The sequence below is a fragment of the Galeopterus variegatus genome, unplaced genomic scaffold (genome assembly GCF_000696425.1).
Source record: "Galeopterus variegatus unplaced genomic scaffold, G_variegatus-3.0.2 Scaffold2769, whole genome shotgun sequence".
NCBI lineage: Eukaryota > Metazoa > Chordata > Mammalia > Dermoptera > Cynocephalidae > Galeopterus > Galeopterus variegatus.
The window spans coordinates 204,631-222,035 of NW_007728880.1; the positions used below are offsets into that span (position 1 = coordinate 204,631).

Sequence of the window (17,405 nt, forward strand, 5' to 3'; positions counted from 1 at the left end):
AGCATATACATTACAAATCATACTTATTCTTTATGCCCCTTTTGAAGTTTCTCCCCATCCCTCTCTACCTCCCCTCTCCCACCTCTAATAACCCTAGATATCTTTTCTCCTTCTGAAAGAGTAACAGTTACTCTATAGATCTGTTGCCTAGATGATGTCCAGTGCTGAGAGACGTGTGTTCAGGTCCCCCAATATTGTCGTAGAGCAGATGCTTCTTCTGTCTCTCTGGAATGGGCTCTGTAGAGAGACATCCTCTTCTTTTCTTGGGACTCTGCTGGTGACTCTCCTTGGGTTAATGCACTCAAGTGGCTGGTGGGCCATCTGCACAGTGGTTGTGGCGTCTAGCTGCTTTCATGGCAGCCATGGTTATTGTAGTGGCTGTGGTGGGCCACACACATGGAGGTGATGTTTTGGGCATGCTCCTTACTTAGTTGCTGTTGGCTCCCTCCTGGCTCCATACCTCAAGACCCTGGGCGGGCCCTAATGGGTACTCTGTTTTTTCTTTCAGTTCTGTGTTGGATTATTTTCTGTTCCCACCACTTAAACTCTGCACTAGAACTAATTTGTTGTCCTTTGCTTACTTCTAAAGTGGAGGAACTTCCTGTGGGGACCAGTACTTGAGGTCTGTGGTTGAGCTAAACTGTTGCTTTCTTGCTGATTCTCTGGGGAAGCTTTTTTGTGCAGTTCAGGTTTTAATGGTTGACTTTATAGGTACTTCTGGGTTTAGAGAAATCCGCTGCACCTGGGTTGTGTAGAAACTCTGGTCTGGGCCTGAGTATTTTCATCAAACTGCACGCCATGCAATTCTGTATTCCTGACCAGTCTCCTCTGAGTGGTCCTATGCCGATTGGCGGGGCAGATCAGCTGTCCATGCTGTGCCCCAGTGTTCTTCCGGTGGCCTCGTCTCCCCCACTGCCCATGCTCCAAACACTTCCCACGGGATGGGCTGTGCCCCGGTCCCTTGCGATGACTCACTGGCCTCTGAATGGCTCCTTTTTTTCAGCTGTTGGGGCTCCTCATGCCTTTGTGGGTCCACAGGAACCCCTGCCGCCTCCAAGCAACTTCATCCAAAGGGCACAGCTGTGGCTTTTGCCAGTTCCATGTTCCATGTGCTCAGCAGCTCCAGCCTGGAAGCAGCCAGGGCTGGAAACAGAGCAGTTCTTTCTTTCTCTCATTGTGGCTTCTCCCACCTTCAGGCACTCTGTAGGTCTCTCCTCCTCTTCCCCTGAGCTCTCGTGGCCCCAGCTTGGCTGTTGTTGCTTTTTAATAGTTGTAAATTGGTTGATTTGTGGGAGAGAGTGACGCTGGGGACCATCTATTCTGCTATCTTGACTGGAAGTCAGAAAATTATATTTATAAATATCCTATGGGTTTAATTCACCACAAGCTTATTTTTAGATATGGCTGCTAAAAAGTCAAAAAGTTTTAGGTTGCATGTATAGAAGTATGAATCCAAATCACAGTAAATATTAGGTTTATTGTACTCTGTGCTAGTTAGACAACATCCAGAGTGTCACATTGAATCTAGGGAGCCTTATTTTTGAGGTAATATAGTGACAATCTGGCTTCTAGAGGAGAGATATCAACATGGTAATGGATCTAGTCTAATTGAAGGCACCATTCAAACAAGGCAAGTTGATGAAATTAGAAAATATTTACCATGGAGGTGAAACTGCAGTGCTCAATCTAAATTAATGTAATTCATGTAAAACATTTAGAAGAGTGCCTGGCACATAGGAGACACTCAATAAATACAAGCTTTGATCATGAGCACCATCACACCTGAAGAGTTACGTTGTAAAAGAAATAAAACTTATTGTTACTTCCTTAGAAGGTATAGCCATATCCACAAATAGAAATCAGGTTGCTAAATCAGCTGTACATACACAAATTACATACGTTACTACAAATTTTATTAGCTTATGGTAAAACTCACTTGTAATTTATCATAGGTAGTTATCACTAAATATTTTAGTATGCTTTTCTATCTTTACTGAAGAGTTTCGTGGGTTTTTTGCAAACTATTTTACCACTTCTCTTGCTCGAAAGAAAGTGGTGCAAAAGACATTTATTGTTCACTGAATATCCATGTTCTCTGCCTCACTTCCAGCTCCTTGCCATTAAGTGGCATCATGTGGTTAGTTCCAGCCACTGGCTGTGAATAGGAGTGATTTCTGTCATTCTAGGCCAAAGCATTCCAAAGCCAGTATGTGATCCTCCAGGTCTCCGTCCCCCACTAGGACAACTTGGAAACCCTACATTAAGACAGCAAAATCACAAAAATCACAGCATCCTAGAGCTCTAAGTCATTGTATATAGCACAGCTGCCCTGGAGAATGGCCAATGCACACTGACATTTATGTGAGCAAGAAATCAACAGAGATTTCAGGGTTAACTTTTTACTGCAGCAGACTACTCTATCTGGACTAATACCAAAAGTCTGATATCCTGACAATACAGACAGAAACCTTATATCAGTCTGTGACCAACTAGCTTGGGCAGTTTACAAGGATTAGCTGAATGAACAGAGAAATTTTTCAAACCTTCCTCATTATCTGTGTAACTTTATTATTTCATTTCAAGTGCATTCACAGATTATTACCACAACTACGCCTGTTCAAAGATAGGTATTTAAAACCAAATCCCCTGTGCCACTCCCTACTGAAAAAATTCGAGAGATGACTGAGATGTACACTGAGTAATGTAACCCCTGACAAATACACTCAGCTAAGACTGAAAATGCTGTTCTCCAACATAGCTCCTTTCCTGGTTTATGCTCCTCGAGCTTCATTTTCAGGAGACATGTGGCAGGAGTTACTACTCTACACATAGACATGATGGTGTAGTGCCCCAGGCAAAACTGGCTCAGTTCTGCTTTGCTAGCAGTCAACAAGTATGCTGTTAATTGGACTGATTTTGGCGGAGCCTGGAACACAGACAGATGCTATCTGCTCTGGCTGGCAGTAAAAATATCCAGTAAGATAAGAACTAAAGCCTGTGTCCTTTGATACATTCCTGATTTAAAACCACTGGAAACACTGGAGCCTGGGGGACAGCAGGATATACGTTTCCAAAGCCCTGAATTCAAATCTCAGCTCCACTAAAGCTATGAGAGTCAGGCCAAATGACTCAGTCTCTCTGAACCTCAGTTCCCTTCCCCCTCACAAGACATTTGTGAGGATCACTGGAATCGAAGTAGGTGGAACTCCTCAGTATACATCAGATGCTTGCTGCCATACTGCTGTGGAATTCTTCTAGAAGTTAACCTGTATTTCTATTAACTTTATGCTTCATTAGAAGCAAAACAACATTCTCTGTTACATTTAAAGCAGTAAAAAATATACCTTTGGCTTTACTGTTAGATTAGATGCTGTCTAATGACAATCACAAAAATAAATTCTACTACCCTAATCTGATCATCTTTCAATGTGATCAAGCCCTTGCTGGAAAAACATATTTTGAGTTAAATTTCTGCTCGTCTTCCAGAGGCAACTGAATTTTTTAAATTCCTAAGAATGTCCTATCAACCATATTCTGCTAATTTATAATTCTGACTATGTATTTTTATATTCCAAGTAAGTTGTTCTGAAACGAAAAATCAATGTCACCAGAGGCTACTCTTCAAAAAAAAAAAAAATTCAGACAAATTCCAACAGAGGGGCATCCTACAATGGCACTAACCACTACTCAAAACTCTCAAGATCAAAAAACAAGGACAGTCTGAGAAACTGTCACAAAATTCAGACAAATTCCAACAGAGGAGCATCCTACAATGTCACTAACCACTACTCAAAACTCTCAAGATCAAAAAACAAGGACAGTCTGAGAAACTGTCACAGCTAAGAGGAGCCTACGGAGACATAACAACTAAATGTAGTATCCTGGATGGGATCATGGAACAGAAAAAGGACTTTAGGTAGAAATGAAGGAATTGTGAATAAACTACGGACTTCAGTTAATAATAACTTTCAAAATGTCATGACAATGAGGTGCCACCCACTAAGATGGTCATAATTAAAAAGACAGATAATAAGTGATGGCGAGGATGAGGAGAGACAGGAACCTTCATACGCTGCTGGTGGGAGTGTACAGTGGTGCGGCTGCTTTGGAACAGTTTGGCGGTTCTTCAGAATGTTCAATACTGAGTTACCATACGGTTGGAGTGAGCAGGACTGAAGCCATGTTGGGACCTAAGACTGCATGGGTTCTGAAAGATTTTAAAAGGACAGTTTCTCCACATGTATTTCTCTGAGTTTCCTCTTTCCCATGGTTATTTGATATTTTGAACCTTGGTTATGTGGCAAGATGACATTAATCCCATGAACATAAAGTTGTTTTTCAGCCACCCTGGAGCTGCTGACTTGCACATACTATCCAGAGCCTGGGAAACCAAGGAAGATGTAGGGAAAATATAGGAAAATGGTCAGGGCCCCTTAGATGTTCAGAATCTTGCTGAGCATTTGATATAAACAAGCACATGCACCCAGGTGTTCCTTGGTTATTGTCTAATGTAATTGCGCATGTGCACCCAGGTGTCCCGGGTTATGGACTTAAGTATAAAGGACGAGTGGCTCTGAACCACAGTGTGCCCAATCCCCCAGGATACCCCCGGGGGGGGTGTCACGGAAGGCCACTATTGCTGCTGGAGGCTGCTGCTACAAGCTGTTGCTGCCAGGGTCCCCGGGACCCTCCAAGAGGCCACTGCCGCCACTGCTACTGCTGCTGAGGACTGAGCTCATGTCATCTGCCAATAGCTCCCAGGATCTTTCCCAATTACCTAGCGTGGACATGTGTGTGAGGGTGTCTTGTGACCCAATCTGTACAATGGGTTTGAAGGGTCTGGCCCTAACCAGACAAGTGGCATTGTCGTGTAGCTCTACAGAAGACATCAATAAAGCTGTGCTGATTCTTCCCATCCAGCAGAACACTGAAATAACAGCAAGGATGGGAACAGACAGACGTGGCGAGACCTTGCACAGACCCCCCACAGCTCACGTCACCCTCCCTCCTGCTTTTCATTTCCCACGATCAACTCCCTCAGCCCCCTCCTTAAAAACTCCTCATAAACCTGAGTCTTTGAGATGGCTTTAGCCTGGCCACTCTCCTCAGGTTTACGGGACAGATGGGTCAGCCTAAGATCCCTCCTCAGGTCACTGGTGTTCCTGAATAAAAGCTGACTTCCATTATCACCAACATTTGACTTTTTGAGTGGTTTGTTTTTGAAAGGTGGCAGGCAGCTGGACTTGGGTTAGGTAACGATATGACCCAGCAATTCCACTTCTAGGTACATGCTCAAGAGAAATGAAAAGAAATGCCCTCAAAAAACTAGTTCGCAAATATTCGCAGTAGGATTATTCATAATAGCCAAAAAGAGGAAACAACTCCAATGTCCACCAACTGATAAATGGATAAATAAAATATGGTATATCCACATAATGGCATATTATTCACAGCCATAAAAAGAAGTCTTGGGCTGGCCCGGTGGCGCACTGCTACAGTGCGCCGCTTGGGAGCGCGGCGGCGCTCCCGCCAAGGGTTCGGATCCCACATACAGACCGGTTCCCGCTCACTGGCTGAGCGAGGTGTGGGTGCAACACTGAGGGTTGCGATCCCGTAGCCGGTCCGGTACAGGCATGACACTGAGGGTTGTGATCCGTTGCCGGACACACACAAAAAAAGACAAAAATAAATAAATAAATAAAAATAAAAATAAAAAAATAAATGGGTGAACTGTATGGTACTATTTCTCAATAAATCTGTTATTTAAAAAACAACATCATGTGCACCAAGAACACTGAAACACCATTTAATCCTATTCAAGGCAAAGATTTTGACAATGTCTGGCTGATATGAAACCTTTAATTTCTCTGAGAAGTCTGGCTGCTTGATTTTGTAATACCCTTAGTATAGTGCTAAGAGCATGACATAATGAAAAGAACCTGTACAACAGAAGTTCTGAATAAACCTTGGTATCCTTTTTAGATTAAATGAGCAACATGTATAATATAAGGACTCCCTTAAGTACACCCAAGATGTGAAATAGGATGCAGAAGTTCCCCAGTGATATTTAGTAATATATTAACTTGCAAAAATGGGTATTACTGTGTACCCTTTTGTACACTGTTTCAGAATGCCCATCACTTCCTCTGAATTACTAGAAAATTACAATGTTTTCCTTTCTCCCATTACTTATTGTCCTAGTTCTATGAGAAATGTAATACTAACCTGACAGAAATACTTCAATTAAGGCTTCGTCTCCCAAGCATAATATATAGCACAGAAGGAGATATATCTCCATAAAATATTTAGAAAGTTCAATCTTTTTTATCCTACACATTCCAGATGTATATTAACAGAAAGTATAATAGATTTTAAAGCAAAACTTTGCTCAAGATGAAAGTGATAGATTTATTTCTCATGTTAATCAAGTCATTTCATGAATCAAGAACTAAATTACATTAGCATTAGAGACACTGTAAAAACTCAACTAGAACAAAAACTTTTGGTTCTCCTGTCATTTTACTGCAGGAAAAATAGGTATCCAAACTTCCAGCAGCTTAGTGTATTAATATACACTACTTGGAGCATCTCTGTAAGCTATTCTCCTGCTCACTTCAAATCTGACTTTTCTTAAAACAATAAAAAATACTTCAAGAGGAATATGACCTCAATTTATATGTCAGTTTATTTTAGAGGTGAAATCAGTTTTACATAAAGGTATTATCTACATGTAAAGCATTATTATTACATACTATTTTATTTATTTCTAGAATTACTTTAGAATGCATATGAATTTACAAAAACCTTTACTATTCTGAGTTCAAGTTATCTAGTTATCTCTTAGATAAGACTATAGTATCTCTCAACATTTACTGAAAGGAAAACATAGACCTGAGGGTAATAGCAGTCTCAAAATAAAACACCATGGATCTTAAGTCTCTACAAGCAAGTAGAAGCTAGAAAGTGTTAGGTAAGTGGGTGGGGTAGGAGTGACAGTGGGTGTAGATTTATTGATTAATTCCTTTTTTCACCCATTCATTCAACAACTTAATCAAGAGCCTACTATGTATCAGGCAATGGGGTACAAAGTGAAAAAGACATAACTGCCAAGGCTCAAGTGGGTGTAGATTTATTGATTAATTCCTTTTTTCACCCATTCATTCAACAACTTAATCGAGAGCCTACTATGTATCAGGCAATGGGGTACAAAGTGAAAAAGACATAACTGCCAAGGCTCACACTCTACATGGCTACAAGAATTTACAATAAAATAAACCTTTGTATTAGAAGACTGTGACCTAAAATGTATAACTTGGGCAAAAAGGATGAGTCAGTCAGTTCAGTGCCACTTGCTTAGCCGCCTCTTCTATCAGTCAGCTAGTGCATGGCAGCACAAGGGTGACAACTCCTGACTTATTAATCCACCTTTTTCCCCACCACATCGTAGCTCTTGGCACAGGATACTTTCTAGGGGGATACACAAGGAAGATTCTCAAAACCTCCAATGAGACACAAATGTCTTTCCCATCTATGGACATGCCCCCAAAAGATGAACAGAAAGGACCACCCTGGCCCTACTGCCCTCTACTCCCCAGAGACAAGCTCCTCCAGTACTAAACAGTAGACATCTTCCAATTTATAGTAAATGTGCCAATTCTAAAGAGATGGCACATTGCCAATCACCCTTACCTTTCATCATGGAATCTTTCAGCACCTGAAGTCAGCTTGAGAGCAACTGCTTAGGACACTGTATTCATATCCTTCACCTTATCTTTTGAATGTGCCTGTCTTCCCAGAACCACTCAGAACAAGTACTATAATCACTAGTTCTAGTGATTTACTTTTGTCTTTATAATTTGTCTCTCAGAAATGAAAATTGGCTATCCTTTTCTATTTTACATATTATTGAAAGACTTCAAAGCCTCTAGTAATGGATTAATTTTTACAAGCCTGTAAGATGCTCGATATACACATATTAAAATCAGAGCCAGAAAAAAGCATTTTACTTGCCTTTTAAAAATACAATTAACCACAGGTCAGTGCACTGTAAGATATGGGGTACCTCCTCTCCTGGTCCGTAAAAAAAAGAAAATATGGATTGATTGGAAGAGCAATAGATTTCGAACTAGACTGAAGTTCTATGATGATAGGGACCCTATGTCCATTTGGGCCATCACTGTGGTCCCAATGCTAAGCCCTGACATTTTTCAAATGTTGAAATTAGAAGACACAGATGTGAGTTCAATCTCTGCCACCTCCAAGTGGGGTAATCTCAAGCAGGCATGTCATTATCAAAGTCTTGGCCACTTAGTAAATGGCAGCAAAGTCAGAAAACTATTAGCAACTACGAATGAATACCCTACCTCCCTATTTTATAACTTACTAATCGCTCTCACATTCACTGTCTTGTTTAATCATCAAACCCACAGCTGAAGAGTAGGCCTGCCTTCTCATGGGATTAGAAAGAGAATCACAGACTTTGACTTCCTATCCCTGGCTCCGATCACAGGTCAACTGATTTCAGATATCTAAACTTTAAACTGTCATAAGGCTCATTTTAATTGACCAGAGATTTTCAGATTACCCTTTTCCACTGATGGTAATCTTGGGTTTAATTTGGCTGTTTGAGGATTATAAAAAGGGATTAAACAAATTGTTATCATTGTTTTCCAGAATTAATTCACTTGCATGTCAACTTTTGCTGAAAAACAACACTGGGTTTTTGAGAGCTGTGTTTCATGGCTGGCACCTCACTGACCTGATAACACCGCCAGAACTGGGCCACTGTTAGGGACATTTCCTGAACCAAAAGGGTCTCCCAGTGAATTGAACCTGAGGAAGAGAGGAAGGAAAAAGGGAGACTTCACCAGGACAAAAATTCTGAAAGAGCTCTTTGGGGAAAGAGTGCAGGTGTTTCAGAATTTTGGGTTTTTTTCAAAAAGGTTATAAATACTAACTTGATATCAAACTAAAGTTTCAATTATGTAATGAATTGATATTGCCTTTCCACCATATTATTGATGAGTAACATAAAACCCTAAGCAAAAACTCATTTATCAAACCTCAGAATTCTAGGTTGCATTGACTTTTATCTATAAACAGTATGCAGTATATGTCCATCATCAAGGACAAAAAAAAGAAACTATAGCCATAAAAGATGGCATTTCAGATGACAAAGCGACATGAAACAAAAAGTCTACCAGTGTCACTGATCATTCACCATCAGTGAGTAGGTTCTGAACCTGCTTTGCTTTTATTGAACAATTTAATCTGGATTCTGAACACGAGCTACAGGAACAACATGTGAATGCAGCCAGTGCTTTCTATCCAAGGCGTTCAAAGTGCTGGATTAACATCGTTTTAGGCCACAGATTGTCAATGTATCCACTTTAAATATTACAATTGCATTCCGTGGATATATTTACTCTTTTATTCACGGAATGCAGAGGGCCCCACATGGGCACTCCTGATGGGGGAAGGTTTAGATAAGCAGACCTTGGTCCAAGGTGCAATTAACATGACTGATCCTTCCACACACATTTACCAATGTCTTAAACTCAAATTTAATCCAAATTCTATTTTTGGCAGCACTGTTAAAATCTCGTTTCTGGGCCAGCCCCGTGGCTCACTCAGGATAGTGTGGGGCTGGGAGCGCCGAAGCTGCGGGTTCGGATCCTATATAGGGAAGGCTGGTGCGCTCACTGGCTGAGCGTGGTGCTGACCACACTGTGCAGAATGTTGCGATCCCCTTACTGGTCAAAAAAGAAAAAAAAGAAAAAAAAAATCTCGTTTCTCTAAAATATTAAAAGGGCTTTTCTATTTTTTTTTATTGAAGCATAATTGATCATACATATTTTGGGGGTTCAACATTAACTGCCATTACATATGTACAATGTATGTTGATCAATATTATTAGCATATTCATTATTACAAATAATACTTATTCTTTATGCCCCTTATCCAATCTCTCTCTTCTCTCCTTCGGAAAGATTAACGGTTACTCTGTTAATCTGTTGCCTAGATGATCTGTCCTGTGTTGAGAGAGGGGTGTTCAGGTCCCCCACTGTAATCTTTGAGTGGATGCTTCTATTACTCTGGAGTGGGCTTTGTGGAGAGAGACATCCTCTTCTTTTTTTTGGTCTCCACTGGTGACTCTCCTTGTGTCAACACAGTTGAGCGGCTGGCGGGCCACCTGCATGGTGGCTGTGGCTATTGTTGTGACATCCAGCCACTTTTGCAGCAGCTGTGGCTATTGCGGTGGCTATGGTGGACCACCCATGTGGAAGTGGTGTTGCTGGAGTGCTCCTTGCCTGGTTGCAAGCAGGGGTGGGGACTTCGGCTCCTGTATCAAGACCCTGCAAAAGTTTTTTTTTTTTTTTTTTTAACTCATTATTTCCTGAATCAGCCAGCCCCTGGAATTGGATCTTTAAAAAATTTAATTTATTGCATTTCTCAATAATATAGTAAATCTGGTTTCCTTTAATATTTTGGATTAACCACACCTAAAATCTCTTGCTTTTATCATGGAAAAGCCCACACACACACACACCTTCTTCCACCTTACTAATGCATTCATTTACCTTACTATCAGAAAAGACATTAGGATTCAGATCCCCATACTGGCCAGCTGTCAAAAAAAAAATAAAATAAAATAAGGACAAGACAGTTTCTCATGTTTTCTTTGTGGTCAGCTTGGGTCTTTTGAAGGAGGCATGTCTGTGTGCAGTGATCTATCAAATATTCTTGCAGTTTTTATGACTGAATTGCTCAAAAAAGTCAACCATAAAAATTTATTATGAAATCTAAAGTCCCTTCACAACTAAACTTTATGAGCAAAGCTATCTCTAACTTCTAGAAAATATTTTTTGATAAAACAAGTGTTTTAAATAAGAGAAAAACTCTCCGAATCACTTAACTCCTCACCCTTTCTGTGCCCACAGTATTACTAAGAAGCAACTTGATTTTTACAGAAGCCATGCTCCATGTGTCTCACCAAAAATGGCAAATGGGCACTTTCAGACACAGTAGTACTGAAAAGAAATAAGATAATCAAAGGTGACACAGCTTCACATCTCATATGATCTTACATGACAGCAAAGTTTCCATCGATCAAAATTGTACAACTATGGGCCGGCCCCGTGGTGCACTCGGGAGAGTGCAGCGCTTGGGAGCGCGGCAGCACTCCCGCCACGGGTTCGGATCCTATATAAGGATGGCCGGTGCACTCACTGGCTGAGCAGGTGCGGGCAACACCAAGCCAAGGGTTGCAATCCCCTTCCCGGTCACAAAAAAAGACAAAAAAAAAAAATTGTACAACTATTTTATAACCAATAAGCCTGTACGCAGCAAAAAGACTTCTTACTTTTTCCCTGATTTTCATCATCACCACGAGTAAAAAGTTGATTTGGAACTGGATGATGTAACAAGTTTTTGGTTGTTGAGACAAGTAATGGGTGGAGCCCAGAAGCCAGTGGCCCTTCCTTTCATATCCAGACCACAGGCCCTGGGAACACACAGAACGGCTCAGGAAAGGTAGAGCAGAACCAGGAAATGGAAAGAGCTTAGGCAGCACAGGAAGGGAAGACTATTCTCAGCTGGGTTCCATTTTGCCACTGCCAGGGGAGAGTAAGCTCCCTATGTAATTAGGTTCATCAAGAGGTAGAAGAGGAGCACATTTTCTCATTGCCAACTCAGTAGGTCATTTCGCTGGTCAAACTGGGGCCTGCCAGTCTGGCTGCTAAATTATTTGTCTCTGACCTCAGGCCTTCACTGGAGTATCTACACCCACCTCCAACTAGTCCACACTGACTTCAGAAGTCCCAGATCTTGGGAATTCAGGGAGAATGTGCTCAGATCTGCATTCTGCCTGGAGGGGTTATGGCCACACTTCAAAGTTCTGAGATCAGGTTCAGGACCCACAAATATGCCAGGAGCTTCCAGCAGTGGATCCTGATACCCCAGGGAAAAAATTCTTAAAAACCTGGTCACGCCAGAGTTCTAGGGTCCTACACAAGGTGAGTTTCCCACCTGGATCACCACCAACTCACTCCACCCCAAAAGAGTTAGTAAAGGCAGAACAGAAATGGTTTTAATGGTGTACCCAGAGAAAAAGCTGCTGTCTCTGTCTCCAAGAATGCTTCAAGGGTAAAGGTGATAAAGACTAAAGGGCATTAAAAAACAGGAAAGATTCGTCACTGTTGCTTCTCAGATTAGAGTCTATCTCACAGAATGTTGGGAGTTTCACTAGCTAAAACTGTGGCCATTCTAAGCAACTGTAAGAGTTACCACAGATAAAACTTTGCGTTTTGTTAAGATATTTTATTAAGTTATTTGAGCTATAGTGCCTGAAATCTGAAAGGTTTGGGGTCAAATCTCAGCTCAGCCACTTGTCAGCTGTATTACTACCTCAGATGATTCTATCTCTCTTTTTTTTTTCCTTTTTGTCTTTTTTACTGACCGGTAACGGGATCGCAACCCTCGGTGCTGTGCCCGCACCGCGCTCAGCCAGTGAGCGGGAACCGGTCTCCACATGGGATCCAAACCCTTGGCGGGAGCGCCACCACACTCCCAAGCAGTGCACTCTCCAGGGCGCCACCGGGCCGGCCCAGATGATTCTATCTCTCTTTTTTTTTTCCTTTTTGTCTTTTTTACTGACCGGTAACGGGATCGCAACCCTCGGTGCTGTGCCCGCACCGCGCTCAGCCAGTGAGCGGGAACCGGTCTCCACATGGGATCCAAACCCTTGGCGGGAGCGCCACCACACTCCCAAGCAGTGCACTCTCCAGGGCGCCACCGGGCCGGCCCAGATGATTCTATCTCTCTTTTTTTTTTCCTTTTTGTCTTTTTTACTGACCGGTAACGGGATCGCAACCCTCGGTGTCACACCCGTACCGGGGACCGGCAACGGGATCGCAACCCTCGGTGTCACACCCGTACCGGGGACCGGCAACGGGATCGCAACCCTCGGTGCTGTGCCCGCACCGCGCTCAGCCAGTGAGCGGGAACCGGTCTCCACATGGGATCCAAACCCTTGGCGGGAGCGCCACCACACTCCCAAGCAGTGCACTCTCCAGTGCGCCACCGGGCCGGCCCAGATGATTCTATCTCTTGAAGCCTCAGTTTTCTCATCCATAAAACGAGAGTAATAATTCTGCCTGTCTCATAGTTTGTAAAGATTAAATGACATTGCTTGTGAAATATTTAGTATTTTGTCTGCTCTGTGGAAGACATTCTAAAATACTAGTTACTAACATTACTATTATTTTGAGAAAGTTACATAATATAATCATTTTACACAGGGCCATGGTAAACTCTAGGATTTAATATTTGGGTTTCCTTAAGGGTATGAGACATTAACTTCAACATACTGCTTGATTTTGCACTTGTCTGTCTAATCAATTTTCGCTAATATCATGATTTTTTTTTTCCTTTTTGTCTTTTCTCGTGACCGGCAACGGATCGCAACCCTCAGTGTCGCGCCCGTACCGGACCGGGACCGGCAACGGAATCGCAACCCTCGGTGTTGCGCCCGCACCTCGCTCAGCCAGTGAGCAGCCGGTCTGTATGTGGGATCCGAACCCTCGCCGGGAGCGCCACCGCGCTCCCAAGCGGCGCACTGTAGCAGTGCACCACCGGGCCAGCCCCAATATCATGATTTTTTTAGAAAAGATAATCCCTCTATAACCAGGCCAAGCCTTTCCTTCCCCCTAGCTAACCATCTCACAAGTTCTTTTTTTCTTCTTTTTTTGGTGGCTGGCCAGTAAAGAAATAGAACCCTGCACCTTGGTGTTACCAGCACCACACTCTAACCAACTGAGCAACCAGCCAGCCCCATCTCAAGCTCTGTCTCTCCCCTCACCTGTTCTCTCTTCTTTACACTTTTATAAAAACAGACATAACTGCCTGTCAAAAATGGTGATTACAGAGTGAATGTCAATGAAGGAAGGAGCCATCCAACAGCTCCCTCCAGCTGCTATAGCTCAGTGTGTGCAGCTCAGTGGAAAGGCTGTGTTTTGATTTGCAAAGTGGCTATTTGCAACATCTGTTCCAAGTAAACAAATATTCCAAACCACCTCTTGAACTAGGATTTGGAGTTTAGAAGCACTGCCTTCTGTCTTGTTTTTCCAGATACAGTGTGATCAAAATTCATTCTCTCATTCTCTCTCTCTCTCTTTCAACCTTAATCCCATGATCCTGGGTCATAAATAACACCCTTTGGTGCCACCTTCTCCAAGGCCATCCATCATTCACACCTCCTGGTAGTGTAGAACGTTTCTCCCAAATACACTCTTAGTCCAAGGACTTCAGGCCAACCCACTGGTTTCTTCTGCCTCTGACAAGCTATGCTACCATGACCTTTCCAGACTCTTCCTCAACTCCCCCACGTGCAGATTCCCAGGACCCCAGCCTCACCCCTCCTTCTCTGTATACTCAACCTTGAATTGGCCAGTCAGCTCTTATGTCTCATATTCTGATGAGAAAGACATCCTCCCATCGGCCACCAAACTGCCCCCATTAGATTGGTCTCTGAGGGCTACAGATCCACAGAACAGCTCATACTGGAGTGTCCTGCAGCCAACTCAAATTCATCTTGGGGCCAACAACCTCAAAAAGTAAGCATTAATGAAGGGCTGGCCAGCTAGCTCAGTAGGTTGGAGTGTGGTGCTGACAATACCAAGGTCCAGGATTCAATCCCTGCACCAACCAACGGCCAAAAAAAACGTTAAGGGTTAATGAAAGGATGTTGGGTCTCATAACAGGGAAACTTGAATAGAGCCTCTGGCTATATGACACTAACTAGCTTAGTTAAGCATATCTCAGTTTCTCCTCTATATAATGAGGGGATGGTCAGGATAAAGTGTTATCATATAGGCTCTAAGATCCTAAATGCCCACCCTCCCCATACCAGAATACACTTATTTATTTATTCAATCATGCAATAATTATTGAGTGTCTGATACTACAAAGCAATGTGTCGGGTACCATGCAAGGTTAAAGATCATCCCTCAAAGAGATTATCCTCTAGAATGGAAAATAAGTCATTCGCACCAGTAACTAAAAAACAGAGATAATGTCACGATGAGAGGTACTTACAAGAGAAAAACATTATAAGCCCATTATTAACATCCCAAGCCTAAAAACTAATGTAATTTTCAACATGTCTTTTCTTCTTTGCATCTAGTCTTTCACCAAATGCTTCTTACATCATTTTTTAAATCTGTGCTTTACACTCTGCACTTAGTCACATGCTTAATTCAAGTCTAGGACAATTGTCTCCTGCTATGTTTTTAGCCATCTCCAGCATTCCCCCCGACCTCTGATTTCTTATCAAAATATGATACCAGCCAGCTACAAAATAAAATACATATATACACACACACATATATATATGAGAATCAGAGAATCACCCCATCTAGCTGGTTTGACTTGGCCGCTGTCTTCCTACAGCTCTAAAACAGCCTCCTCCATGTTACAGAACACCCACATCAAATCCCTTGAAAAACTATCGTACTTCACTTCCCTCCCTTACCACAAACAGCGGCTGAGACTATACCTTGTGATTAATGCAGGTGCGATGTTTAAGTCATAGGCTTTAACCTCCAAGAGATTACACAACCTGCCAACTTCCTGGTTAGGAAGTTGGGATATGTGCTAAAATATAATAATTCAGGATACTATATACTAATAGCACAGACAACAGTGATAAATGCTACAGGGGTGAGAATGGGAGAGCTACTTCTGGCTGCAGCAGTCAAGGAAGGCTTCCAGAAAGAGGTCACATGTGAGCTACCTTGCAGCACAGGCAGAACTTCAACAGGGAGGGAGAAAGGCAAACAGGTTTTCTGGGCCAAGGGCCCGACATAACTGAGTCAAGGAAGGAGGGCAGTTTCAAGACCAGCATATTGTTAAAATGGGACTTGAGAGGGCACTTTTTGAAGAGTTTACAAGGTAACTAGCAAGCTTAGTGGTAGAAACAGCTAATTTTTCCACTCAAACCCGTCTACATAGTTTAAGAAGGTGGAAGAGAAAAACAAAGTTTAATAATCTAACCAAACAATGAGAAGAATAACAGCAGGGAGTGGTAAAAAAGAGCCCTGAAAATCGGAAAACCTGGATCCCAGGCCCAGCTTTGCCAATAAGGGGTTTGGGCGGCCACAGCAAGTCATCTAACCTCGCTGGTCTCAGTTTTCTCATTTGTAAACTGAAGCAGCTGAACTGGCTGACCTCGAAGGTCTCTGCAGTCCAAAACTAGACCAACTGTATATTATTTCTGCCATTAAAACATTCATCATGGAGAGAATGCAGGAGGGGTTCTCTTTCCAGATAGGTTTCTCTTCCTGAACTTACCATCTCTTTTCCCTAAACTTACTTCTTCTATGTATACGCCTCCCACATCACAAATTTAACACTTTACTGTCGAATTTCACTACAGACTTCAATTTAAAGGGGAGCTGATTACAAAGAAGGGGGGGGGTACGTGTAAAAGCACTTGTTTCATCTTTGCGGCACCTAAATAGGATTCAGTGTGTGCCCCCTGGCCTGAAATTTTGCTTATGGCTCAAAGATTTTCCAAGAAATTTGTGCAACACACCCTAATACCGCAGCCCCGGGTAAAATATCTCCGTATAAGCCACAAGATGTGACATGGTAAATCAATAGGGGGAAAGCGAGAACTCTGTTACTCACCTAAAAGACCGCTTCCTTTTAATAGCACTAAACGCAGCCCGAAATAACAGTGTTTAATGGTAGGGGAGGCGATCTTACACTGTGTAAAGTCTCTACGTGAAAATGCAGCTGAGACGCGGCAAGTTTTTGGCACTGAAATTCGCTGAAAACTGACATTTTTTATGCCGCATCCAGAAGACCTCACGCTCCAGGAAAGTCCCCCAAACCAGAAAGCGCGGGTGCGATTTCACTCGAGCCCTATCGACCCGATGCACCAAAAGGCCAAAGGCAAGCAAACGTCCACAGCATTCGAACGCAACGCCGGACCACAGCGCGTCGCCAGCAGCCGCGCAAAGTGTGACACAAGACTTGACACTCACGCAGGGAGTCATCACGCAGTTCTCGGGCTCACTGCTGAAGCAGTGTAAACACACGGTGTCACACCTGCGGGCACCACACGCTGCCCAGCGGGGACGCCACGCGAGCGAGGGAACCGGACAAAGTGCCCCCGAGCCGCCGCGCGCCCCCGAAAAAGTCCAGCTTTCCTTTCCATCTGCCTGTCCGCGCGTCCCGTACCTGCGTGGCCGTCCGGCCGTGCACGCTGCAGCCCCCGCTCCCGCTCGGAATCCCCGCGCCCGCCGCTCCGCTCCGCCGCTGCTCCCGGTGGCCGCCGCGGGGCCGCGCTCGCGCTACTCCCCATGCCCAGCCGCCACCCGGCCCCCCGACTCCCAGACCGCCTG

The 17,405-nt window shown here is 43.3% G+C and overlaps 1 protein-coding gene across 1 annotated transcript in view; it reads right to left on the bottom strand.

The window, feature by feature from the left end:
* PLS1 (plastin 1) overlaps positions 1–17,287 on the bottom strand; it is a 115,754-nt gene extending 98,467 nt beyond the window's left edge. Inside the window, exon 1 of the mRNA XM_008582933.1 lies at positions 17,242–17,287. The gene's annotated coding sequence lies outside the window, so the exon portion shown is untranslated. The remainder of the gene's footprint in view (positions 1–17,241) is intronic.
* Between the last annotated feature and the right edge of the window lie 118 nt (positions 17,288–17,405).